At 42.0% G+C, this 26,228-nt stretch overlaps 1 long non-coding RNA gene across 1 annotated transcript; it reads right to left on the minus strand.

The window, feature by feature from the left end:
- Positions 1 to 7,677: 7,677 nt before the first annotated feature.
- On the minus strand, positions 7,678 to 25,654 carry LOC122686547. Its single transcript, XR_006338820.1, has 5 exons — positions 22,372 to 25,654; positions 22,136 to 22,230; positions 18,116 to 18,278; positions 8,482 to 8,829; positions 7,678 to 7,753 (listed from the first exon to the last, which is right to left on the minus strand). It is a non-coding gene; the product is annotated as an uncharacterized LOC122686547 (long non-coding RNA).
- Positions 25,655 to 26,228: the final 574 nt, after the last annotated feature.

The following is a 26,228-nucleotide window of genomic DNA, read 5'->3' on the forward strand; positions in this document are numbered from 1 at the left end:
TTTAAGAGTCGATACCCCCGTTTTCATTTACTTCCTTCTCTTCCTTACCTCAGAAGTTGATGTTTAAATTTACCTGGCATTAGTTGCACTCATTCAATCCGGGTTTGCTGAATTATAAGGTGTTTTACCTACATTTAACAACCAAAAACAAGACAAATACCAGGAAGAAGCTTTTACTTGCAACACACGGACATTAGTCATCTTGCAGCTTTCCTGTTAGCAGCACCACTGAATATTTTCCCGCAGTGTCTTTCATAGGATGTTTCTAAATGGCCCAAAGAAAAGGATATTTAGTACTTTCAATGTCTAAGACACTTAAGCCAGGACGCAGATGGAAAACATAGAGATCTGGCATAGGAAGGGAAAAGAAAATGGGGTAAAATAAAGGTATTTGATAAAAGTGCAGGAAAATAAGAATAATAGAGGATAAAGCAGAACAATTTTTTAATATTAAAAAGGAAGAAAAAGAAGTCAATAGCATGTGCTCTATAAATAAGATGCCAGGGAATAAAAAAATGTGATTTACCAAAAACTTTCAACCTGGATTCCCTGGTGGCTCAAATGGTAAAGAACCTGCCTGCAATGCAGGAGACAAGGGTTCAATCCCTGGATTGGGAAGATCCCCTGGAGAACAGAATGGCAACCCACTCCAGTATTCTTGCCTGGAGAATCACAGGGACAGAGGAGCCTGGCGGGCTACAGTCCATGGGGTCACTAAGGGTTAGACATGACTGAGCAATTAATACTTTCACTTTTTTTTTCAACCTAGAAGATGTGTACCTTAATCTCCTTCTCTTCTGTGGAAGATAAAGCAGGCTGTCTTGAGCACGAAGTGCCTATTCAAGTCTTTGCCTTTTTTAAACAACTGAATTGTTGTTTATTCATTATTGATTTGTAAGGGTTTTTAAATATATTCTGGGTAAAAGTCTTCTGTCAGATATAAGATATTATGAATATCTTGAAAGCAAGCAGGACCTTTGTGGGGCCCTCCTGCACACAAAAGCCTTTCTGTGTCCCCTGTTTTCTTATTTGCAGGAAAAGGGCCTCTGTCTCCTAGACCTTCTTGAATACCAAAGAGCAGATTTAAACAGTTGCTAACCAGGGAAGTAAGGGGATATAGAAACAAAGGAGGAACAATCAGAAAATTATAGTGCGAGACCCTGGTGCCTCCTCAAGAAGTATAGGTAACAATATCTTTGAGTTCTACCCAAACCAAAATCCCCACCCAGTAGAGGTTGGCAACTTCAGGGAGAGTACCAGATTACCAGAGCACCACCCTGTTACCTCATCACCGAAAGTCTCACACCCAGCAGCCCTCATCCCAAGTTTTGCCTAAATAAGCTTTTCCCCCCAAACCAGGGGAGTCTGGGGGGTTATGAGTGTAAGCCACATATTTTTCTTGCATGGCCCTGCAATAAAACTTTCTCTGCTCCAAACTCTGACATTTTGGGTTTGTCTGGCCTCACTGTGTGCTGGGCACACAAACTTGTGAACTTGCATTCAGTAACATCTTCCAGTCTGTGGCTTTTTTTTCTGCTTTTTTAGTGGTGCCTTTTGCTGAAGTCCTTAATCATAATTAGATCCAATTTATCAATTTTTTCCTTTTTGGTGAGTGCCTTTTGTATCTGTTCAAGAAATCTCCCAGCATTGACGGCCACATTCATTGATTTATGGACTCTTTCACTAGGATTTTTGGCTGATAAGCTTTGTTGATAAATGCTGCAATGAATTACTTGAAAGAGCCAGTGTTACATTTTAGGTTAGCTATAAATCCTGTTTGGATTGCTGATCAAAGTAGCTTAGTATGTTATTTGCTGCACACACAATAACATTGCAAAAGGATATACTTATTCTATGAAATAATTTTTAAGGGTTCCACCATTTGATATTCCCTATATATCTATTGTCAATAATTTTTAAAATGACATTTCTTTTTCTATATATAGGCAGTAAAACCTCTCAATCACATAGGTTACTTTCATATGCTTATAATATAGTGAAGTAAAATGAAGTGTTAGTCAGTCTGTCGTGTCCAACTCTTCGGGACTCCATGGACTGTAGCCCGCCAGGCCCCTCTGTCCATGGGATTCTCCAGGCAAGAATACTGGAGTGGGTTGCCATTTCTTTCTTCAGGGATCTTCCCAACCCAGGGATCAAACCTGGGTCTCCTGCACTGACGGCAGATACTTTACCATCTGAGCTACTGGAGAAGCCCCTTAAAATAATATATTAATATATTATATAATATAGTCAATATATTATTATGTTAAATATGTAATAATTGTAATTATTATATAATTACATATATAACTATATTATATGATTATATATATAATTGAATTGCATGTGTAATATATGTAATAATTATGTAATATATGTATATTGCATACATATATACATATTTATGTATATATTATTATACATACATTATGTAATTGTGTACATATTATCATGTAATAATAATATATTGACTATATTGCTTATAATATATTGACTATAATTCATCACACAGGTGATTTTTGATATCTCTTACTGTCTTAATGGTTTATATCAAAACTGTATCATTGCTTAATGAAATAAGCAATGATAAAGAAATAAATTCTTCTCCAACATTATGTGGCTCAAATAACACATTTTGTGATTGTGCCATTCTGTAAAGGACAAGACTTTGTCCTTTTAATTAGAAGACTTATTCTAATTCCAATCAGAGTATGATGACTTTATAACAACTTTCCTTTAAATATTAGAAATATTATATAATATGCTAACTTAATCAATATTTCTCTGTAAAATGTACATGATGGTTTTTTTGCTTCACTAGAACAGCATATTGGCACAATGGGTACTTTATTTGTGAGCAAAGTTATGAACACAACTTCAAATAATCAACTGAATATTACCATCTCTTTTATATATTAGCCATTTTGAAATAAGTGCCAAATAAGATTTTTCATATATGAATATATTTACTATACATATGCAGATATGGATGTTCATCTAAGAAATTCACATGAAAATTAAAAATGTAAACTATTCTGGCTAATGCAACTGGATGTGAGTTACTACTAATCACCAAGACACCAATGTTTCTCACATGTTATTAAGCCTCATAACATCACTGTAAAAATTATGATCCGCATTTATAAGATCTGGAAATGGAGGTTCAGAAAGTTTAAGTAACTTAAGCAAAAGCATAACTAGTAAGTGCTAGAACCAGGTATTAGGACCATTTGCTTCTAAACCAGGTGTTTTTCCAGTGTTATCTTTCAGCATTTGAGGGTATATAGAGATTACACTGGGCTTCCCAGGTGGCACTAGTGGTAAGGAACCCACCTGCCAATGCAGGAGACGTAAAGAGACACAGGTTTGATCCCTGAGTTGGGAAGATGCTCTGGAGAAGGAAATGGAGGCCCACTCCAGTATTCTTGCCTGGGAAATCTCATGGACAGAGGAGCCTGGCGGGCTACAGCCCTTAGGGCTGCACAGAGTTGGACACAACTAAAGTGACTTAGCAGGCATGCGAACCACATACAGGACTTCCCTGGTGGCCCAGTGGTTAAGAATCTGACTGTGAATGCGGGGGACATAGTTCAATCCCTGGTCTGGGAAGATCCCACATGCCGAGGGGCAACTAGACCGTGCACCACAACTATTAAGCCCAAGCCCCAGAGCCCCAGCCCTGCAACAAGGGAAGCCACTGCAGTGAGAAGCCCGAGCACCTCAACTAAAGAGCATGCTCAGCAACTGGGGAAAAGCCTGTGCGCAGCAACGAAGGTCCCGCACAGCCAAAAATACATAAACGAATGAATAAAAATTAAAAAGCGAAGAAGAACTAAAGAGCCTCTTGATGAAAGTGAAAGAGGAGAGTGAAAAAGCTGGCTTAAAACTTAACATTCAGAAAACTAAGATCATGGCATCTGGTCCCATCACTTCATGGCAAATAGATGGGAAAACAATGGAAACAGTGACAGACTTTATTTTGGGGGGGCGGGCTCCAAAATCACTGCAGATGGTGCCTGCAGTCATGAAATTAAAAGACGCTTGTTCCTTGGAAGGAAAATTATGACCAACCTAGACAGCATATTAAAAAGCAGAGACATTACTTTGTCAGCAAAGGTCCATCTAGTCCAAGCTATGATTTTTCCAGTAGTCATGTATGGATGTGAGAGTTGGACTATAAATAAAGCTGAGCACTGAAGAATTGATGCTTTTGAACCATGGTGTTGGAGAAGACTCTTGAGGGTCCCTTGGACTGCAAGGAGATCCAACCAGCCCATCCTAAAGGAGATCAGTCCTGAATAGTCATTGGAAGGACTGATGTTGAAGCTGAAACTCCAGTACTTTGGCCACCTGATGCGAAGAACTGACTGAATTGAAAAGACCCTGATGCTGGGAAAGATTGAGAGCAGAAGGGGATGACAGAGGATGAGATGGCTGGATGGCATCACCAACTCAATGGACATAAGTTTGAGTAAACTCTGCGAGTTGGTGATGGACAGGGAGGCCTGGCGTGCTGCAGTCCATGGGGTAGCAGAGTTGAACATGACTCAGTGACTGAACTGAACTGAAAAAACCCATGAATAGTAAAATATTAGTGGTAGAATCCAGGTGGTAATTACACAGTAGTCACTATAAAATTCTCTCAACTTTGCTGTAAATTTGTAAATTTTCATGATAAAATGTTTGGGGGAAAAAATCTAGAAATTTAATGCCATCCTAGTTCAGCAGGAAATGCAAAAGAGGCCACTGTTATGATTAGACCTGTATTCTGATTTCCAGGCTTGATAGCTTTTTAGACTGAATCTAATTTCCTGGATTCTGATCTTTCAGGGTTTTTATTACTTAAAACTAGTTACCTCGTCACCCTTGTATTTTGATTTTCTGGTTTATCTATTTGTTTATTCATTTTCAAATGCGTATCTTCACCTTCTGTGAACCAGGCCCTGTTAGGTGCTAAGGATACAGTTTTGTCCCTGTTTCCCTGAATCCTCCATCCATGGCTTATTTTCAGTAAACAGTATCTTCGATCTCTTAATTCTATCAGAAATGCTAGTTCCTCCATCTTTGGCTGAGGCTAAAACTGACGGGACCATATTATCCTTTGAGTACTACAAGACTCCATTCCTAGAGCCTAGGATGTTTCTGTTTGTGTTTTTGGTGGGGTTGCGGGGAGGGGCGGGTGATAGTGGTGGTGGTGTTGGTCATATCTCCAATTTACAAAAAAGAAACTGCAAAATCTTCCACATTACCTAGAATGCAGAAACAATTCCTAGTCCCCTCGATTCTCCCTTTTTCACAGCTTTAGATCCCAAAGGACGAACAGCCAGCATTTCTGGTCCCAGTGGCAAATCCTGCTCTAATGCAGATGCTGTGGGGGAGTAAGATACTCCAACAGTGAGATGGACCCTTAAACTATCATCACCTTATGCCATTGGATTCCTTGTTCATCGGGCTACCTTCTAATTTCCATGTAGGCCCGCAGAGAGAATGCACTATTTGTGTTTTTCTTGTGCTTGTGACAGTGATTTCTCAATCAAACCAGAAAAGCAACCAACTCTTGATTAAGAGCTGTTGCATCACACGTCTGGAGCTCAGGGAGAAAATACACCAATTATGCCACCACCATCATCATCATCATCACTTTGGTTGCTTGTGGCCATGAATTTCTCAGTGTAAATTTAAATCAGTAACGCTTGCATGTGCACTAAGTCACTTCAGTCATGTCTGACTCTTTGCAACCCTGTGGACTCTAGCCCATCAGGCTCCTCTGTCCGTGGGATTCTCCAGGCAAGAATACTGGGGTGGGTTGCCCTGCCCTTCTCCAGGGATATTTCCGACCCAGGAATTGAACTCGCATCTCTTATGTCTCCTGCATTGGCAGGCAGGTTCTTTACCACTAGCACCACCTGGGAACCCCCTAAATCATCCCCTAAACCAGTGACTAAAAACAGGGGATGGGGAATATTCTTACACTCTTTGTCCTTCGGGGCCTCAGTTTTGAACTGTTTTAGCTGATTTAGCCCTCATAAAGCCTTGTTCTTCTTCTCAACTTCTGGTTCTAATCACTACTGTTCTCTTACTGATAACTTTACTTGTCCTCTGACCTCATGCAAGGCCCATTTTATCAGCTGAGATCTTAGCTTCTGTTTCTCCACTTTTAGCTGTGTTATTTCAGGGTCCCTTGGGAAAGGTCCAGTCAACCTAGGCCCCTGGATCACAAGGATGCTCTCGCGGCCTGTACGTACCGCACACCCAGAGCTGGGGCCTACCTGGGCAGCTTTTTGCATGTAGAATTCCAGGATTATAAAGATTTCCACCTAGTACATATCACCAAATAAAGAATATTGGTTTTAAGGACTGTGTTGCGATGAGGTAAACAATAGAACCACGATTTATAAACCAATATCTAGTGAAAACTAAGAGTATTATGAAATATTTTATTTTTATTGGTTGGTAATTACACCTGGATAGTTTACAAAATTATCCTAACATTCTTAATTTCATGCGTCCCCCAGGAAATCCTTCCCTACTTTAAATAAAGTGTATTTTATCTATTGAATGCATTGGTACTTCTATCCTGTTATACAATTACAACGCTGTAAATAAACAGAAAGAGCTATGTGGTTTGACTATTTCAACCAGAGAGAATTAGCTCCTTAAGAAGAACAGTGTTATTATCCTTTTCCCTTTAGAATCAAAAGGAGTCTGATGATAGCTCTTTGAAAGGATGATGCTGAGAAGACTAAGTCTTCTCAAGTCTTCACGTCCCTGTTCTGCTGTCTTACTTTGGATGACTGTGAACAGACTGCAATGTATGTCTCTGCTAGGGACCCCAAAGAGCTCACTGCATAGGACCTACTCCAGCTTGGCTTTATATATTCTGCATTTCTCTTCTGTTTTTGTTCAGAAAAGCTATGGGGTTAAAAACAATGTATGTGTGTGTGTGTGTGTGTGTGTGTGTGTGTGTGTGTGTGTATGAGAGAGAGCGAGAAACCATTTCAGTTACCATGTGTTTTAGTATTTAATATTATTCAAATATATTCATCTAACATTATGATCACTCTAATTGGCATATATTTTTTGTATATACTTGTGGTTGTTCAGTCACCCAGTCATGTCTGACTCTTTGCAACCCCATGGACTGCAGCATGCCAGGTTTTCCTGTCCCTCACCATCTCCTGGAGTTTGCCCAAGTTCATGTTCATTGCATTGGTGATATACATACTTATATACAGCCTAATAGCGTGCAGTTGGAGCTTATTTAGCACCTCTGATTCACATCAGAGGCACTGGGCAATCTTAAATCTCCTGTTCAACAAGTGAAGTGAAAGTGAGTGAAGTCGGTCAGCCGTGTCCAACTCTTCGCGACCCCATGGACTGCAGCCTACCAGGCTCCTCCGTCCGTGGGATTTTCCAGGCAAGAGTACTAAAGGATTATTATTAAAATAACAACTAGAACTCATTTATAACTGTATAAAGGAGACTCTGTTTCTGATAAATATCTATTATTCATGATTTATTACATAAATGGTATTATTATTATTTCTTTAATAAGTAATATGTTAATCATTCTTCAGGAGTAACTATTTTATGTTAACACTATATGAGAAAATGCTATCTTAACCTCTCTATGGGATGTGTGCAATTCTAACATATCTGTGGAAATTCAGCATTTTCATTTATCACCAGGCATTAAGACATTACTCCACTATCTCCTCCTCTCCCGCCTCATCTTCATTCCCACTGTCACCTCCTGTAAATTAGGACAGAGGACAGAGATATAAATACGACATAACTGGACAGCTTTCACTACCACACACCACCTGACCCAGGTCCTGAGAGTGACATTTGTATATTTGTCATACACACTTTCACTCAGTTTAAGTACATAACAAAGCTTAATGCTCTCTGTTCAAATTTGCTACAGGTACATTCTTAACATTTCAGGCATGCATAAAAGTAGAGGTGTTGTGTTTGTTTGGGTTTTTTTCTGATTAAATCAAATAGGGAGGTGGCTGTTGTTTTTGGCCACAGTTCTCACATTTGCTGAGAATTAGGTGAGGAGTTTTAGGGGTGGGGGAAGCCTGTGTAAGGGCTTCCAGTGAAGCCATTAGCTGAAAACCTTCGGTTTAAACCACAATGTCCAGGGCTGGCCTCTATCTTCTGTCTCAGGGCTGCCTGGCCTCCTGCCTGTCCCAACAACCCCTTGCACCTCTGCTCCAACATTAATAGCTGTTTGTTGGTGGGGGAGAGACTTTCACTTCTACATTATGCTCTTCTGCATTGTCTGCATTTTCACATATTTACTCTATGTGTATGAGAACACTGAAGTTCTTCTTTCCTTGCCTGCTTTTTTACAAAGCCATGCATTACTTACACTAAATTATAAACGTGAGATGTTCACCCTGATGCAGCCTGCCCGTAGCTACCCACACTCACCCCTTCTCTCTGCTTCCCACCTCACTCTCTCTCCCTTCTCACCTTTTTCTTCTTCTCTGCTCTCATGAGGTTCCAGTGTTGCCTTTCTTCATTTGCATAGATTTTTTTTTCTCCACTGTACCCTTTGTGGGAACCATCTTAGAGATTCCTCCCAGGTCCTCATTTGTAATTACATTCTCCTTTGGTTGCCATGATGGCTGACCTATAGGCCATAGCTCAGAAACACTTGTCCAGAGTGACTCCTGCATGGAGTGGCATATTTCTCCACTTCTTTTACTTTTTATCCTCGTATGTTTTGAGAACAATTATTAAAAATGTGTTCTTCCTCTTCCTTCAAGTCCTTTTCCCTCTTGGCTAGTATAGCAGGTTTTGTTACCGGCAGAACTTTCTCTAAAGTGAAAGGCGACAGAGAGTTAACTAAAAGACACAGTGAGCTCCTGGGTGTGTCCAGAGTCTGATTTGGTTTGAGAAGAGGAACAGAAAGAATTTTTGTATTTTAGGAGTGGAGGAGGCCTCTTGGCCTAGTTTGAAAAACACAAACAGATAAAATTCTGTTTTTTAAAAATCCAACAAAGTCTAGTTGGGAAGCTAAGCTAACATCTTGCTACTAATGTATCAGAGGTCTTGGTCACATATTTTTAAGGCACTTGTTACTTATTAATTTAATATCCGAATGCATAGAGCTCCTCCTGGCCCCTGTTAACCTTAATCGTGAGTTTTCTGTGCAGTCCCTCTGGAGCCCACCCTGGAGAGCTCGCTATCGGGACAGCTTCCAGGTAACCTGGGGCTTCAGCGGAGCACCGACCGATTGGTCTGGTCGCTCCTGTGTAGGCCGTGGTTTCTGCGCACACAGAAAATGATGGGGTGAGTCATAGTCCTCCTTTCCAACAAAAGGGCATTGTACTATGCTGTTTGGTTCAGGCTCTGGCGTGCCACTTGTGGTTGCAAACGTATGGGACAGGAGGCTGGCTGCAGCTGCAGTCCAATGCGCTGCTTTGGGTGTGCCCCGATAGACCGCGAGATACTTTAAGGCTGCGAGGCTTTGATTTACCTTCGATCCTCAGCGCTAAGTGCACTTGCGCTTAGCTCGGGGCAGCGCTAAGCCAGTTTGGCTTGGTTGGAAAGCTGCAAAAGAGGGGAAGGGCTAAAGTTTGCGATGTGCTGGGGGGAGCGGGAGAGGCCCTCTGATGAGGCCGGCTTGCCGGCCCAGCGCCGGCAGGGGGCGCAGTTGCACCAGTAGCTAGAACGCCCCACTTGTTTACTTGAGCGTTACCTTTTTGGTGAATCCGGAGGCGTGAGACCCTAGAAATTTAAACTTAAACCTGCACATAAGTATTAGAATATGAACTATTGAACAGAACAAACTCGCATTATATTTAGTCCAAAAGGCGCAAGAATAGTCCGGAGTTAGCTTACCGAATACTGAGTCAGGACACCTCCCAGAGTCAGGTCTAAAGAGGAAAATTACCTGGTCGGCCTTCCAGGAAATTTGAATAATTTTGCATTTGGACGCTTCTTACACTCACTTGACGAACTAGTTCTTCTGATTTAGCCACCTCATTTGTCACAGGAGAAGCCTACGTTTATGAAACCAGTCCCCTAGTCTCCTCAAGAGGATGTAGCTACAGAAAAATTATATAGAACTTTTCCGGGTTTTAGCCATGCTTTGAAAACACCCAAAAAGAGGGCCATTTGGAAAACTGCACTTACAATCCTGCTCTCATACACACACACACATACATATGTACCTGTATAAAATATAACATTTATACACAAAAATATATGCATATAGTATATATTTTATGGGGCTTCCCAGGTGGTTCAGTCGTAAAGAATCTGCCTGCCAATGCAGGAGATGCAGGAGATGTGGGTTCGATCTCTGGGTCAGGAAGATCCCCGGAGTAGGAAATGGCAACCCATTCCATTGGAAAGTTCCATGAACAGAGGAGCCTGGCGGGTTACAGTCCATGGGGTTGCAAAGAGTTGGACACGACTGAGCTACCGAGCACACAGTATATATTTTATATATGATAAATATATATTAAAAATCTATCTATCTCTGCCTGCAATGCAGGAGACCTGGGTTCGATCCCCTGGAGGAGGACATGGTAACCCACTCCAGTGTTCTTGCCTGGGACATCCCCTGGACGGAGGGGCCTAGCAGGCTACAGTTTATGGGGTCACAAAGATCAGACGTGACTGAATGACTCAGCACAGCACATCCATCTATCTGTCTGTTTTTCAGGCCCTTTATAGAGGCAGCATAGCCTAGTGACCTCAGCATACAGGGTCACTGGGTTTGAATTCTTGGTTCTGTCACTTATTAGCTGTGTGACCTTGTGCAAGTTACTTAACCTCTCTGTGACTTAATTTTCTCACCTATAAATGAGGTTAATAATGGTAAATGTTTCATTAGCTTAAGGATTAAATAGGTTAATTTTATAAGGCTCTTAGGATCATCCTTGGTACATAAAAAAGTACTATAATAATTGTTAAATAAAATTCATAAAATTTTGAAAACACCATCTTAATCATGAATGTAGATCACATTTCATAGGTACTTTTTAAAAGGTTTGAAGCTGGCCTTTAATAATATCTCTTTTAGGGAAAATCTAAAATGTAATAAATGATAAAGATGTGAGAAAGAATGTGTGAGTGGTGAACCTGTCCACCAGATCGAGTCTGAAGCTTTACATTATGATTCCAGGTGAGGCTCTCGTTTCCAGAGTGAGAAAAAGTCATCTGACAACCTTTTCTTTCTCATTTTGGAAAACTAAAAAACCACCCCAGGAATTCCCAGGTGGTTCATTGGTTAGGACTTTGAGCTTCCACTGTCAGGGGCTCAGGTTCCATCCCTGGTCAGGGAAACTAAGATTCCACATGCTGTGTGCCGCGGCTAAAAAAGCAAACAAACAACAGAAACCCCCAAAACAGAAACCCCAAATTCAAATGCCCAAATCTTCGGAGAATCATGTGCTTGGAGCACTTTAAATGTAACTGCCCCCTTGTAGTCTGCTGTTTCGGAGGAACCACAACTTTCTTTCTGAAGCTGATTTCTTCATCAGCTTTCTCCCCTGTTCCTGAGTGTCTCCATCTGAGCCCGCCACTGTTGTATTTGGCTTGTCTGTGGGGGCTGCAGGGAGTGGCTGGCAGGAAAGATGATCAAGGATAGTCTGTCCAGGCCATGTGGGACATCTGGACTCCAGGGTCAGCCACTAGAAGTAGGGTGGTCCCTGTCCTGTGAGAGGCCACTAGGATCCAGCTGAAGACCAAGTTGGGGCAGTCAGGCCCAGCTCTCAGGGGCTGTCACTAGACAGATCAAAGCAGCTCTAAGAGTGCAGAAGAGGCAGCTCCCCCTACTTGAGGAGAAGGATAGCAAGAAAACAGTTCAGTTCAGTTGCTCAGTCATGTCTGACTCTTTGCGATCCCATGGACCGCAGCATGCCAGGCTTCCCTGTCCATCACCAACTCCCGGAGCTTGCTCAAACTCATGTCCATCGAGTCGGTGATGACATCCAGCCATCTCATCTTCTGTCGTCCGCTTCTCCTCCTGCCTTCAATCTTCCCCAACATCACGGTCTTTTTCAATGAGTCAGTTTTTTGCATCAGGCGGCCAAAGTATTGGAGTTTCAGCTTTAGCATCAGTCCTTCCAATGAACACCCAGGACTGATCTCCTTTAGGATGGACTGGTTGGATCTCCTTGCAGTCCAAGGGACTCTCAAAGAGTCTTTTCCAGCACCACAGTTCAAAAGCATCAATTTTTCGGCACTCAGCTTTCTTTATAGTCCAACTCTCACATCCATACACGACTACTGGAAAAACCATAGCTTGGACTAGAAGGACCTTTGTTGGCAAAGTAATGTCTCTGTTTTTTAATATGATATTAAGAATGGTCATAACTTTCCTTCCAAGGAGCAAGCATCTTTTAATTTCATAGCTGCAGACACCATCTGCAGTGATTTTGGAATCCCCAAAATAAAGTCTGTCACTGTTTCCATTGTTTTCCCATCTATTTGCCAGGAAGTGATAGGACTGGATGTCATGACCTTAGTTTTCTGAATGCTGAGTTTTTTTTGTTTTTTTTATTTATTTTTTTTTATTTTTTATTTTTTTTTATTTTTTTTTTTTAAATATTTATTTATTTATTTGCACCAGGTCTTTACTTGCGGCATACAAACTCTTTAGTTGTGGCATGTGGGATCTAGTTCCCTGACCAGGGATTGAACCCAGGTCCCCTGCACTGGGAGCATGGAGTCTTAGCCATTGGACCACCAGGGAAGTCCCTGAATGCTGAGTTTTAAGCCAGCTTTTTCACTCTCCTCTTTCACCTTCAACAAGAGGCTCTTTAATTCCTCTTCGCTTTCTGCCATAAGGGTATCTGCGTATCTGAGGTTATTGATATTTCTTTCCACAAACTTGATTGCAGCTTGTGCTTCATCCAGCCCGGCATTTTGCATGATGTACTCTGCATATAAGTTAAATAAGTAGGGTGACAATATACAGCCTTGATGTACTCCTTTCCCGATTTGGAACCAGTTTGTTGTTCCATGTCCAGTTCTAACTGTTGCTTCTTGACATGCATACAGATTTCTCAGGAGGCAGATAAGGTGGTCTGGTATTTCCATCTCTTTAAAAATTTGCCACAGTTTGTTGTGATCCACACAGTGAAAGGCTTTGGCGTAGTCAGTAAAGCAGGAAAACAGCCCTGGAAGAAATGTCCTAGGGTCTCACCTGAGGAGAGGACTGAGCGGAGGTCTTCAGGAAGAGAAAAAGGTCCCTAAAAGGCCTTGGCTGTGAGGGGGCAGGGCTGAGAGGCTGTCTGTGAAGAAGAAAAGCTGGTCTCTAGTTGGGTGGAGGGCTCAGATAACCAATAATCAGGGAGATCTGCTGAGGCGGAAGAGGATGCTAGCAGGAAAGCCCCTGAAGAGCATGAAGGAACCCCTCCGTTCCCCACAGACAGCTCTTCACGTGCTACCTGGAGGCCACCATCGGGAGGCTCTGAGAGAAGAGACTGGGTTACCCCACACAAGCACTTGCCAAGCCAGGTGACCCACTGAGAGAAGCTGCTAATTGTAATAGAGGCAAAATGTTATCTGTGCTAAGTTTAAAACAGTTTTCCAGGGGGAAGTAAGGACAGGCCAAGGCAGCCAAAAAGTTGGCTTTGCAGAGAGTTACAACTGACAAAGAGGTGTCCTGTGCTGAATCAGACAGTGTGGTGTTTTAGTTTCTGGTGTATTAAAATGCAGTAAATACTTGGTTTTGTTTTTTTTTTAATCACTATTATTTCAGATGTACTTTTTCTTACATTTCGATTGACTTTCTAATCAGCAGAGGTTTGTAATTTCACCTTTTATTTACTCCTTCTGCTAAATATTAAATGGACAGCACTACTTAAAGGAGAATCATGAGCCATTTGAGATATCTAGGTATCTGCGTGCAAGTAAACTGTTCCAACACTAATGCTAAGTATTCTGTTAAATAAATATCTATCCCTTGGGAGGGGAGGGTACACTCTACAAAACAATTTTTTTTCCCCTCAGTCTCTGTGGGGTGGATATTTTTGCAATCCTAGGAAACACTTATCCTTAGGGTAGTAGAAGAGCTAACATTTACTGAGCGTTTACCATGTGATGTGTGAACCATCAAGGTCCTCTGCTCTTTCTCACAATAGTCCCAACAGAGAGATGCTCTAATTATCCTCATATTACAGAAGCGGAAATAGGCTCAGGAAGATTAAGTATTGAGACCAAAAACCTAGATGTTATCCTCAATTCCTCTCCCCCCACCCCCAGACCCTCATTATTAACAAGTTCTGCCATCTGTAACACCAAAATATATCTAAAAATCTGACCTTTTTTTCACCCTAACTCAAGTCCTCATTGTCTTTCTTGCTTGGATGTTGCATTAGCCTCTAACTGCCCCCAGGCCACTCTTACCCCTGATATAATCTTCCTTCCACACTACAGCCAGCGTGGTCTTTTTAATTAATTTATTTTTATTTTTTGGCCACACCCCATGGCATTCGGAATCTTAGTTCCCCAGCTCCCCAACCAGGGATCTAACCCATGCCCCCTGCTCTGGAAGCTCGAAGTCTTAACCACTGGACCGCCAGGGAAGTCCTAGTGTAATTCTTTTAAACTGTAAGTCAAAAAAATAAAAAATAAACTGTAAGTCAGACCACGTACTCTCCAATGACTTTCCTTCACATTTAAGATAAAGTGGAGGACTTACAAGGCCCTACATGATCTGGTTCCTGGTTGCCGTGTGCAAAGTCTTCATTCACTTAACAAAGAATTATTGAGGGCTTCCTCGGTTGTTCAACAGTAAGGAATCAGCCTGCAATGCAGGAGCCACAGGAGACATGGGTTCGATCCCTGGGTCAGGAAGATCCCCTGCAGAGGGGCATACCAAACCACTCCAGTATTCTTGCCTGGAGAATCCCTTGGACAGAGGAGTCTAGCGGTTTACAGTCCATAGGGCTGCAAAGAGTCAGACGTGACTGAAGCAACTTAGCACACACTACATACATGCCGGGCACTGTTCTAAATGCTGGGCAAATTGTTCCAGTCCAGAGCTTACAATAATCAAGGAAATATGTAGGATGCTACGCATTATATTGTAATAACCTGTAATGAAGCATAATCTGCAAAAATACCAAAACACTAGGCTGTACACCTGAAGCTAACACAATATTGTAACCCAACCAAACTTCAATTAAAAAAAAAAAAGAAATACGTAGGCTAGCGGATAGTGGATAGAAAACAGAAGGACAAAAGCAGACCAGTAACAATGTACAATGTACAGGTCTGAAATTGGGGTATTAATCAAAGTTTGTCTGTCTGTTTTTTTCCAAAGAAAATGCATTAAGGCAGTGCTTTTGCTGGGACTTCCCTGGTGGCTCAGTGGCTAAGGCTTGGGGCTCCCCATGCAGGGGGCTGGGGTTTGATCCTTGGTCTAGGAACAAGATCCCACATGTCACAGCTAAAGATCCTAGGTGCCACAACTATGACCTGGTGCAGCCACATAAATAAATATATATGTGTATATTTTAAAAGGCAGTGCTTTGGAATTAAAAATGAAAAAGAATGCCCGTTTTTTTTAAAAGGAAAAAAGAAAGGGAAGCTGCAGACAGTCTGGTGGTAAAAGCAAAGGGTGCAACTTTAAGTTGTCTTTTCTGGGAGAGCAACTGGGTTTAGAAGATTAAACTATGCATATGTAAAGCAAAGATTCTGAACCATTTTCTGGGTTACACTTACATCTTTAGTTTCACGAAGGATGACTTGAAGCAGCCACATTTGTGATGTAAAGCTTATTCTTCAGTGTTATTTTCCATTTGCAAATTGGTTGGATCCACTTGAGTCAAACTGTGCTTTTGTAGATGTCATTGCTGCTTTTGGACGTGTTCTCTCAAATTAGGTTACAGAAACAAGAGCTGAATTATACACACAGCTGCAGAAATAGATTTCTGCTTGCAAATGTAAGATGAAAAATAGGAAACCTCAGAGAGCTCCTTTAGTGTTGAAACCAACCGACCAACTTTCTGGGTAAAGTGCTGTTTCTTAACACATTCAGAAATTGGTGGGTGGGTGTCCCCATGGCCTGAGGAGGCAGGCAGTCCCCTTTTAGAGCATAAGCTGGGGTCACACAGATGGATGTTTGAATCCAGTTCTGCTCTTCCTAGTTGGATGACCCTGGTCAAGTCATTTAACCATTACTTTCCTCATCTGCAGAAACCCCTGTGCCCAGAGCTCCCTCATGGGGTGGCTGTGAAAATTAATTGAAATGACTGAGAGCAGAGTGATTTGCTTGATAAATGGAAGTCATTGTAAACTGTTAGCAGACTCCTTCTGGCTTCCATGCACTTGTGTTTTTGTTCTTGCTCTGTTCACAGGCAGCATGAACATGGAATTTATCATCCACACTGGGGCCCTTTTGAATATAAAAGCGGACACCAAACCCAAACCTGAGAGAACTCTGGGCTCTTAGGAGTAGGTTGGGACTCTCCCAGGCAAACAAAGATGTAGGGTCACCGTCCCGGAGACTGAGAAGCCTGTAGGAGGGATGGCTGCCACCACCAGTGCCTGCTGGAGGGACAGAGAAGGGGAGGAGGCAGGCAGTGTTAGTTGCCCAGTCATGTCCAACTCTTTATGACCCCATGTCCTGTAGCCTTCTGGGCTCCTCTGTCCAAGGTATTCTCCAGGCAAGAATACCGGACTGGGTTGCCATTCCCTTCTCCAGGGGATCTTCCCAACCCAGGGATCAAACCTGGGTCTCCTGCACTGCAGGCAGATTCTTTACCTGCTGAGCAACCAGGGAAACCCAAGGGAGGCAAGGACGGGCCTTGTCTGGATCGGTGTGCTGGTTAGGAACTAAAAGTCAGTTCCAAACAGATTAAGAAGAGAAGCAGCCCCGTTTCCCTCCTCTCCTGCCACTTTATAATTTTGGCAACGGACCTCCCTCTGTTGTGCCCAGATTGGGCTGGAGATTAAGCCAGCATGTGCCAAGATAGCATCAGACCGCAGAGGCAGGGTGAGGATCCCCAGCCTGGTTATGAGTAAGCCTTTTCTTGTGAGCTGAACCATGGGAGTTTATGCTACTGTGTTTATTTCTCTTTGTTACTTGCCAGTACAGTGATACCCCAAACTGCCAGAATTTAAGGATAACTGACTTTACTCTCAGATACCCGCTCCCATCCTCTACCAACATAGACCTGAATCGAAATCTCTTGACCTTCTGTATATTTAAATGAGGGTCTGGGACAGTTTCTGTGACTGGCGAGGTCAGGAAACATTGCTCTTGCCTTGAGAAAAGCCATTCAAACCTTCTGGCTTTGACTTGGTTGTGCCACGAGATGTTAAGAAATGCCTTTTGTCATCTCGCGTCTGGGCCTCAGCTGTCAAAGGAGGGATGGATCCAAGGAGGCTCTGATGGAGCAAAGACAATCAGGGTGAGATTTCCAATACAGACAAATCTCCAGGACAGGGTTTAGGGTTCTGTGGTCTGTCTGCGTCTGGCTCTGCTCTCACTGGGATCTTTTTCAATGCAACTTAGGAGGAAGTGAGCCCTATGCATGCTGTGTGTGCTATGTCACTTCAGTCGTCTCTGATTCTGTGTGACCCTATGGACTGTAGCCTGCCAGGCTCCTCCATCCATGGAATTTTCCAGGCAAGAATACTGAAATAGGTTGCCATGCCCTCCTCCAAGGGATCTTCCTGACCCAGGGATCAAACCCATGTCTCTTATATCTCCTGACTTGGCAGGCAGGTTCTTTACCACTAGCGCCACCTGGGAAGCCCCAGTGAGCCCTATATTTATTATTGAAAAGCAGTGATTCCGTGTCCCTATACTCTATTCAGTTATTGCTCTTTCTCTTCTTTCCCCATCTTGCTTCCAGAAAGACTCGTTCATACCTCCTCTCTCCAGTTCCTTAATTCTCATTCGCTCCCGACTACGGTAGAGTGAAGCCTGGCCTGGGCGATCTGCCCTGAGTGCCCCTGAGCAGGTCAGTGAACCACTCCAGCCTCGGTTTCTCCACTGTGCCTTCTACACGAGATAAGGCACTTTACTCTCTTCCTACCCACCTCTGCCCCTCGTCCAGAGATGAAGCTTCTTTTCCTGAAAGCGTTAGAAACCTAATTGTAAGATTTGATGGTTATTTTTCAGAGCTCAACTTACTTTTCTTGTCAAGAGTTATGACTATACTCAGTTGTTGAGATTCTTTTTTCTTCCATCTATGTTCCTTTTCCTGGTTTTTGCCTCCTGGTTCTTTTTCCTTTGATAAACTCAACAGTTAGGTGTATTAATGGAATTATGCAGCCATCAGAAGGTATCTCTAAAACTGTGGAAAGATGACAAAATGATTACCTGAACATCTTAAGTATCAACAGAAAGAGTGCAATGCAAAATACTACAAGTTAAAAATAGGTAAGGTGGGACTTCCCTGGTGATCCAGTGGTTAAGAATGCACCTGTCAATGCAGGGGACATGGGTTTGATCCCTGGTCTGGGAAGATCCCATATGCCTTGGGGCAACTAAACTTGTCTGAGCCCGCACTCTAGACCATGCTCTTCAAGAAGAGAAGCCACTGCAACGAGAAGCCCACACACCACAACTAGAGAATAGTCCCCACTTGCCACAACTAGCAAAAGTCTTTGAGCAACAATGAAGACCTAGCACAGCTAAAAATAAAAGTAAATAATAAAGAAAAAAAATAGGTAAGGTGCCGATGCTCTTAAGAAGGCATTATAGCCACATGACCAAAGAAAACAGTATATTACCCTAGACTGTAGCCACACCCACACTCACACCCAAGATCTCCCAGGGACAAAGGGAACCTCACAAATGAGAAACTGTCATTTGCTATGAGCACCCTGGTAAGCTGGGTCTGAGCCCTGCTTTGGGTTTCAGATCTGAAGACTTCTTCTATCTTCCAGGCATAAATAAACTCTTACCTCTGCAGGAGCCCATCAGATAGGTATGTCTAGTCCTCTGCCTGAGATAGATCAGATCCTAGTTTCAGCAGTGAACAAAGAGGCAGCAGAAAAGATAAGAAATTCTCTTTGGGGTGTGTTGAAGCAGGCTCATGGGACTTGAGAGCTGATTCTGATAACTCTCCCGAACTCTTCTGATAACTCTTTCCAATTCTGATAACTCTTCTCAATGTGAGTTCACTGAACTCACGCTGATAGCTTGAAATCAGCCATGGTGGGAGAATTTACAACACGGAAAATGGCAAACAGTACAAAGTATGGCTCTCCACCCCCCACCCTTGCCCAAAGCTGAATGTTAACTGTTCATTGGCACACAACTGGGAGAGGGCAGAAAACCCGTCAGCCTCCCCTACTCTGAGCTGGGCCTGGTTATATGTAACACTTTCATTATAGGAAGAGACAGAGATGTCTAGATTCATATCTGCAATAATAAAGATGACAACAATGATGTAGACACTAACTGAACACATCTGGCACTGCGCTTCACCGTACTAGCCAAGTGCTTCCCAGGCATGGCCTTAATTTACACTTGAATGACTTTATGAAATAGGGACTGTGATTACCTCTGTTTTACATATGAGGAAACTGAAGACCAGAATAAGTAATTTGTTAAATGTGCCACTGCTGGTGAATAGAAGATTCTGGATTCCAGGCCAGGCAAGGCCTCTCGAGCAACTCAGCTCTCACCCCTCATCATAACCTCTTCCTGGGGAAAGGAGGAAGACAGATTGGAGAGTTTCATCCCCAACTAGCAGTTGACAGCATGTATTTCTATGATTGAAATGTTATATTTAAAATATTCATCCTTGTATATTGTGATACAACTTAAAAAAAAAAATTTTGTTTTTAAAAATTTTGGCTATGCTGGGTCTTCGTTCCGGCGAGGGCTCTTCTCTAGTTGTGAGTAAGGGCTACTCTAGTTGTGGTGCTCAGGTTCTCATCGCAGTGGCTTTTCTTGTGGAGGAAACCCACTCTGCAATGGAGAGAAACCCATGCTCACCGCAACTAAGAGAAAGCCCATGGGCACCAATGAAGACCCTGTGCAGCCAAAAATAAGTAAATTTGATTTTAAAAAAAGAGGGATCTGACATTGGCCTGGAAAATCTTGGAAAGCTAACCTGGGATGTGTCAGTTTTGCTGTGCTTGAAGAATGAGAACAAGGAGGAGGAATGTGGGGCCCAGCGAGGGCCGTTTGTTAGGGAGACAAGGAACTGTGGGAGCAGGAGCTGTGAATCTGGAAGAACAGGGGGAAGCTTCAGCAACACAAGGGCTAACTCAAACGCTTGCAGAGAGGAAGGACTGTGGGAGAGGAAAAAGGGCCATGCCTCCCTAAAGTGTATATAAATTTAAAAAGGATGTGGCTGCGGGTTATTAGTTTGTGATTTCTGCTTGGTGGGGAATGTGAGAGTCATTAGATGATAGCTGAAGTCTGGAGAGTGTCCTGAACCTGAATGTTCAAAGGATTCTAGGACTTATATTCTGGATACAAAAAGGACAACCCAGCAGGAGTCCCTGAGCCGGAAAAAGAAAAACTGGTGTGAACGTGATGTTACTAAAGGCCAGGGAAAGAGGGCTTTTTAAGGAAGAGTCAGTGAGAACTGCCAAGAGAGCAAAACAAATGAGAACTGAAAAAACTGTCTGTTGAATTTCACAGCCCAGAGGTCAGTGACCTTCCCTGAATGCCCACCCTGGGCTCATACTGTTTGACAAGTCTCATGCATCTTCTGGATTGTCTGTGTCTTTTGCCGTGACTGGGGGGAGTGTGGGCTGCTTTAGATCCAGCGCAAGCTCTCAGAGACCTGGCCACATTCTAGCCACAACCAGAATAGTGTTGTAAACAAGACCATTATAAGATAAATATATATATTTACAATAATTGTATTTATTTATTTTTGGCTGTGCTGGGTCTTCCTTGCTGCGTGGGTTTCTCTCTAGCTGTGATGTGCAGGCTTCTCACTGCGGTGGCTTCTCTTGTTGCAGAGCACGGGCTCTGGGGGCCTGGGCTTCCGTAGTTGCGGTTCCGGGCTCCGCGGCACAGGCTCAGTACTTGTGGCGCACGGCTTAGCTGTTCCACGGCACGTGGGATCTTCCCGGATCAGGGCTCGAGCCCCTGCCTCCTGCATTGACAGGTGGATTCTTTACCACTGAGCCACTGGGGAAAATCCAATAAGATAAATACATTTTTGACAAGGCATCTATTACCACATGCTTTGACATCAGAGAGACTCAACTGGACTCGTTAAAAAACAGAAGCATGTATTTCTCATGCAGTGCTGTATAGGTAGGTATCTGATAAGTTTAGATCTTCAGAGCCAAAGTTCTACGAGATGTACTACTGCCTTTACTTGAGATAAAGAAAGTGTTTTGGAAGTATAGAAATCTACCAGTTATTTAAAACTATAATATAAAACTATTGTACCCTTATTTGTGGAAGAAATATTCTAAAAATGTCTCATAAAACAGAGTGAGAGTAGTTTCCTAAATTGAAATTATAAAATTTCTTATTATAACTGACATTTTCAAGAGAAAACTAGAGCACATGATGATTAATGAACTCAACACAAATATTCCAAACTGAACAGTTTCTGCAAATCAAGTTCTCTTAAAAACTGCAAATATTTACCTGAATGAATCATTTCTTAAGGCCCCCATAACATGACTCTTTATCAAGAAAAAAATTCTACATGTATGGGAATTAAATTTAGAAAAAATTAACATAATTGAATGTAATCATTGTTAAAATATCAAAACAGAGCATTACACTTCCAAGTAATGATTTTTAAAGCTCTAGTGTGGACGTACTCTAAACTGTAATTAATATTTAAGCAATATACTAACATTAGTCATACAATATAGTTAAGGTCATTATAGTAAGATAAATTATATAGAATTGATATGTAAATATATATATACACGTATAATTTCCCCTCAGAGGACTTTAGGAGGATATTTGTCATGGTTAATTCTTCTTCCATTTTATTTACAAATTGAGAACTTTAATAAGCAATATATTTGAAATTAAATGGTTCAATGGGATTTAACCTAGACTCACATGTTGTACTTTCCTTTTTTTTTAAACATATGTTGTACTTTTATATACATTGTTGTTGTTGTTTAGTCACTCAGTTGTACCTGACTGCATTTTAAAAACATCTATAATTTTCAATAACCTCAAAAGTATTAAAATAAAGGAAACTTCTTCTACCTTAGGTCTTGGCTCCTGTTATCAGATGGGTCTTCCTACAATTCTGCTTTCATCTTGGTAGTGTCATATACTATTATCCAATGGCTTCCAATTTCCTACAGAATGAAGTTCAACTCTTGACATCAAAACATTCCACAATTTGGCCTCAGAATTTTTTTTTTTCCCCAAACTAAGCCATGCCCCTCACTGACTTAGTATCAGTGAAGTTCATTGTCACCCTGAACTGTGTTCCTTACCTCTAATGCTCTTCCTCTTTCTCATCTTCAAATCCTGTGATCTTTAAAGGTTCTGTTGGACTCCCACCTCCCCTGTGAAATCTTTATGATGCTTCCAGGCCTTCCTCTGATCTTGCCTTCACCACTTATATTGGCTCTTGAAAGAAAGTGAAGGTGAAGTTACTCAGTGGTGTCCGACCCTTTGCGACCCCATGGACTGTAGCCTACCAGGCTCCTCCATCCGTGGGATTCTCCAGGCAAGAATACTGGAGTGGGTTGCCATTTCCTTCTCCAGGAGATCTTCCCAACCTAGGGATCGAACCCGGGTCTCCCACATTGCAGGCAGACACTTTACCATCTAAGCCACCAGGGAAGTCTTGGCTCTTAAGCAGCCACTATTACTATACATTGGCTCTTAAGCAGCCACTACACTAGTTCATGCTTTTAAGAGTAGTGTCTTCAACCAATGGGAAATTCCTCATTTACTGTCTTTGGTGCCCAGCACAGTCCTGAGTATAAAATTATAAAGTGAAAGTTGCTGACTTTCTGACTGCTTGCAACCCCATGGACTATATAGTCCATGGAATTCTCCAGGCCAGAATACTGGAGTGGGTAGCCTTTCCCTTCTCCAGTGTCTTCCCAACCAGGATCGAACCCAGGTCTCCTGCATTGCAGGCAGGTTTTTTACTAGTTGAGCCACCAGGAAAGCCCAAGAATATTGGAGTGGGTAGCCTATCACCTCTCCAGTGGATCTTCCCGACCCAGGAATCAAACCAGGGTCTCCTGCATTGCAGGTGGATTCTTTTCCAACTGAGCTACCAGGGAAGCCCATAAATATTAATATCATCTTAATTACTTCTGACATTTTCCTTTATTCTTATAAATTATCTTTCCATCTAAAGAAATGGCACACCTAAAGGCTAAGTTTACTGTTGTTTAAGTGTCACTCGTTCTCTCCCAAAGCTAACTGGTCTTGCTGTTTGCTCCATTTAATGCACGATCTTCACTGTGCAATTGAAATACATGGAGCCTGGAATTCTCTTCCAACCAAGGACTAATTCCTTTAATTTCACCCAAGTCTTGGGTAAGTTTCTGTCTTTGGTGATAAACGTATGTTTACAGGTAGATTTTTTTTTTTCCCCTTTTAATGAAATGTTTTGGATGTTCCAACAATTTCACTGAAATTGTAAAGCTTTAAAAAAACACTGCAGAGTCTTCCTTTCATTAAGTGAGATGTTTTTTTCTTTTTCTTCTCCTTCCCCTAAGCACAAGGAAGAAGATACAGCAGTGGAAGGACCTGTGACTTTAAAAGGCCATCCTGGACTGGGTGTAAAAAAGCAGAAATTATGGTGCCAGCTTCCTCAAAGAGTCGGACACAACGGAGCAACTAATGCTTTACTTTCCTCTACTGTATAGGCAGTTTACCTCTGCTTAAGATGGTTGTGCTTGACGCTCACAAACCCGAAGTAACTGTTATTCAAGCCTGGCATGGTTTTCTTCTTCCATTCGGCAGTAGCAACTATTTATTAAGCACTTCTATGTCAGATACCACGCTGGTTGCTTTGTACATTATCTAATTTTCCCAATCAAGTGAAACGTGACCCCCATTTTACAGAAGAGAAAACTGAGGCTTAGGGATGCTTAGTAATTTGAACAACTTGTATATGCAGAGCTCGAGTTTGGAGGCAGAACTGATTCCAAAGTCACTGCTCTTTTTGCTACACCTTGCCATGTCAGTACCTTGTATTGCCAGGAATTCTTGCTGGGGAATGTTGGGGCTTGCATTCATGACTTTGGCGGCTGTTGGGAAGTGAAGGATAGAACAGTAATGAAATGTTCCAGTATATCCAAGGAGGCTCACCAGTGCCCCTCTCCTGCACATAACTGCTCCAGTCTTAATTATTAGATGTTCCCAGCTCTTGACAGTTTACACTTCGATGTACACCAAATTTGGTGCTGTCTCTTTTGTTATCTAACATCTGATCATGTGTCTTGATAGGTATAAGGAATGCTGGTGAATTTTAACTTTGCCAAGGCTTAGGACAAAAGCAACAGCATGAAATAAATCACAAACAATAAGAATATATATATATTTCAAATATATAACATTAGAAACTCTAGGGACTTCTCTGGTGGTCCAGTGGTTAAGAATCCACATGCCAATGCAGGGGACATGGGTTTGAGCCCTGGTCCAGGAAGACCTCATGTGCTGCAGGGCACCTAGCCCCATGTACCACAACTACTGAACCCGTGTGCCAACAGCCCCAGCTCCACAAGAGAAGCACCTCAGGCCTGCACACTGCCACCAGAGAATAGCTCCCACTCAATTGTAACGAAAGAAAGCCCATGCAGCAACGAAGACCGAAGACAGCCAAAAGTAAATAATAAATTAAAATACTAAAAAAAAGAAAAAATGAATTCTACCTGTAAAAATACTTTTTTTTCATGAAAGATCAACCTACATAAGACTCTATCTCACTTGCTATGCTAACGTAAGAATTCCAATCTTAAGCTTAGTCTATTTATTTGAAGAACAGTCAATAGAAGGAAATTCCAGGGTGACAAACATTTTGACAATCCCTTAGTGCTATCTCCAATGAGATCTAGTTACATTGTGCTCTTCCAGGAAGGACGGAGCTTTGAATGTAGGTTTTAATCCAACAGTAATTCTCTTTTTCTAGTAGTACTATATGTGGTGATTCCCTGATTGTCTATTTTACAAAATTAGGGCCATGGGAAGGAAAATAGGTTATTCTTCCTTCCCTATTTTTCTACACTTGAGAGTTTAATACACAACATTTTCATAGTAGTTAATTTTTAAAACTAGGCATTTCTATGCAGATTTAACCAATGTGTTCATTTAGTTGGCCAGAAGTTTATTTATTAATATCTACCACCAACCAGAGGGATTACCTCACAGCTCAGTTGGTAAAGAATCTGCCTGCAATGCAGGAAACCCAGGTTCAATTCCTGGGTGGGAAGATCCCCTAGAGAAGGAAATGGCAATCCACTCCAATATTCTTGCCTGGAGAATCCCAAGGACAGAGGCGCTTGGCGGGCTACAGCCCATGGGGTCGCAAGAGTCCGAGATGACTTAGCGACTAAATCACCACCATCACCACCACCAACCAGATAACACATAAGTATCACATAATTACATAAGGCTAATTTCTGATTTAATGAATTAATAACCTTTCACTCCTGTATCATTTTAATATTAGGGTAATTCAAAATGTTTATACAAACAGGTGTTTTTTAAATAACACTTATTTAGTAGGAGACTGGGATGCAGTTTTCGTACTGACAGTTACCTGGCTATAGAAAGACTGTGTACCTGGAATCTGACTTCAGAGTCTGTTCTGCCTGTTTTTTGTCTTGGAAATATCACTTCATCCGTTTCCTCATCTACAGGTTGCAGATCACAATAGCCATTCCACAGTGTTCTTATGAAGACAAAATGCCATAAATATAGGAACTATTTTGAGAAATGGAGTATTTCCTGCCATATCAATAAACAAGGATGTCACAGTCATCAGTGATTCCAGCCATTCAGGGCCACCAGGAAGGAAAATAATACCTGCTTCAGGGCAGCCATTAGGCTGCAGCTGTTCCCTATGGTGAGCACTGAGAAAAAAACAGGATATGGCCCCAGATAGCTGAGATGCATATGAAAAGAATGATTTCAGTGAGCCCAGACGCTTGCATCTTCTGGTACATAGAAAACACTAAATTCCTTGAGGTATATCTGGTTTTCTTTAATTCACAAAAATTCTTTCGATGTTCAGACTACCTGCCCCTTGTTGCAAACTCCTATATAACTTGACCTCCCTACCCATCCCCACCCCCAGCAGTTCTCTCAGGGTCACTTGAGATGCTGG

Source organism: Cervus elaphus, chromosome 30 (assembly GCF_910594005.1).
Source record: "Cervus elaphus chromosome 30, mCerEla1.1, whole genome shotgun sequence".
NCBI lineage: Eukaryota > Metazoa > Chordata > Mammalia > Artiodactyla > Cervidae > Cervus > Cervus elaphus.